This window comes from Numenius arquata, unplaced genomic scaffold (genome assembly GCF_964106895.1).
Source record: "Numenius arquata unplaced genomic scaffold, bNumArq3.hap1.1 HAP1_SCAFFOLD_90, whole genome shotgun sequence".
Classification (NCBI taxonomy): Eukaryota; Metazoa; Chordata; class Aves; order Charadriiformes; family Scolopacidae; genus Numenius; species Numenius arquata.
Genome location: NW_027415354.1, coordinates 322,629 through 325,245, shown reverse-complemented (window position 1 = coordinate 325,245; position 2,617 = coordinate 322,629).

Sequence of the window (2,617 nt, the reverse complement as noted above, 5' to 3'; positions counted from 1 at the left end):
ATTGGCTGTTTACTGACATAAGGTGTAGACTGTCCTCCAACACCTGCAATGGATGACGTTGGTAACTCTACCGACCAAGTTATAGGCCATATAGCTCGGCTTATAATTGTAACATCGGCTCCGGTATCTAGCATTGCCAAAATTCGCTTAGACATGCCATGCTGTGAAATGATTACACTCATCGTGGGGCGCTGGTCCATTTTCGTGGTAAAACACACTGCAGGCCCAGTGGACCCAAAGCCACGATCACCACGATAGACATCTGATTCTGGCGGATAATCCAATGAATTGTCAATAGCGACTATTTGCGCAATTCTGCTACCTTTTGGAATAAATAAAGGCGGACAAACGGTGTAGGCCATAATGTGGACGCGACCAGTATAATCTGCATCAATGACTCCAGGCAGTACAATCAGTCCCTTGATTCCTGCCGACGACCGGCCTAGTAACAGTCCTCCAATAGCACTGTTTTGATGAAATAAAGGCCCTACAGCGTTGCTAGGAATTTTCTGGACGTTGGAGTCAATGAGGGTAACATCTATTGTAGTTTCCACGTCGATTCCCATGCTTCCTCGGGTTGCTGGTTGGTGCTGTTGTAGAAAACCTTTGTCTTGTTTTGAGGGTTTATTTGTTTCTGCACGCGGCCTCTCCCCGCGCTCGGCTTCCAGTTTCCCGTACAGACTTTCGTAGCATGAGTACTCTTTTGACACTTGTCACACCATACAGCACTGCGACAGTTGGTTTTAACACGGCCAGGTTCACCACAGCGGAAACAACTTCCAGGGAAGGGTTGTGCAGGCCGCCGTACTTGCTTCTGTTGGACAATTGCGGCCAAGGGCTGCATGACTTCTCGGACAGCTCCTTGAACTGCTGCAGCAACTGTGGTGCTTTGTTTTTGAGCTTCAGTCCTTTCTACTCTCAATAACATTTCTTCAACGCCTGCTCCTTTTGGTAGACTGGCTAGAATTTGCTTGGTGGTCTTATTGGCATTGTCAAAAGCTAGTACTTTGAACATCTGTTGTTTGCCGCTGTCATCTAAATCAGGGTGATTCATGATTGCTTCCCACAGTCGGTCAACAAAGTTACTATATTTTTCTGTAGTTCCTTGCATCATGGTACCAAATGACGGAACAGTAGATCCTGGGAGGCCGAGAAATGCCTCTAGGGCAAGTTGCGCCGATCGCTGTAATAGGTTTGCTGGAAACGTCAATTGTACTTCCAAGTCACTAAATTTTCCGTGCCCTGTGAACATCTCTGCCGTGACTCCACGGAGGGGGTCTCCCTCCCCTTGTCTTCGAGATGCTTCATTCATAGCTCGTTGTTGCCAGGAGGATTCCCACAACAAATATTGTGTTGGAGTAAGCAACAGTCTCATTAGGTTACGACAATCATATGGACACATCAGATCAGCAGAAAAAATCCAGCTGACAATTTGTCGGGTAGCCTCAGATTTTACTCCATAAGTTGAGATGGTGGTGCGAGCTTGTTGTAAAATTTTCCAATCATGTGGTTCCCATTTGCCAGTATTGTTTACATGTACAACGGGACACGCGAGAGGTGGAGTTCCGCCCAAACTAGCGGCTGTTCCCCACTGTCCTTCTAGTATAGCGTCTCTAATAATGCCATTCCAGCGTGCAGTTCTCGGAGGTGTTGAGGGATTCACTAGCCATGGAGGCATGTTATCATCCTTCCTCGCCACACGTAAATCTAACTCGTCGAGCCGCCTTAAAACTGTCTGTAGCAGTTTGTCTGTGGACAGTTTACGACTCTTGTCTGGGGGTGGAGTTGGCGGACCAGACGAGTCACTGGAGGGGGGTAGCGGTGGATACAAGGCAGGCGGAGTTGCTGGAGGTGGTGCTGTGGGCGGAGGGCGACACGCTGCTCCTCCCAAATCGATGAGATCAGTAGACGTTTCAGGCCCCTCCCCTATCGGAGTTTTCTGAGGAGACGCTTCCGCATTTGCATTACTTTTCTGTTCTGGTTTCGCATCGGTCACTTCCGCTTTTCCCGAGTTTTGCAAGGGGTTCAGCGGCAGGTCTTTACTTTTCTCAGGAGGGTCAGAGTCCTCATTAGCTCGAATTTCAGCAACAGTTTTACACACAGTCCCGGTCATTCCCTTTACCGCGGGCAGCCCGAAGAACCGCGCAATAGGTCCAGGCTTACGTGCAGGTTTTAAGGCGGCCGCTCCTGGACCTAACATTTGAGCAGCTGCACAGGCTACTTCCCACTCTGCTTTCATCGCTTTTAAAGTCTCTAGCACAGTATGCCACAACCCACGGACGGCTTTTATCTCTTTCTCCTCTTTTTCATCCCCCTCGATTGTTTTTTGCCACATTGTCCCTCCAAAATCTCGCCATTCCGAAACAGAAAACAGCATAGGTGTGTCAGAAAAATGACCCCATCGCTGTCCTAATTTAATTAACTTTATCAACAGTTTCGCCGGTACTTCATTATCTCTCTTAGAGAGGATTCCAGCGAGTAGCATGTAACTTATCAACAGTTTCGCCGGTATTTCACTCCCTCTCTTAGAGAGGATTCCAGCGAGTAGCGTGGCCGCAGCTTCTACTTGCATCACTGCGCCTGGGAGGCGAGAGGCCACCTCGCACCGTTGTCTGCT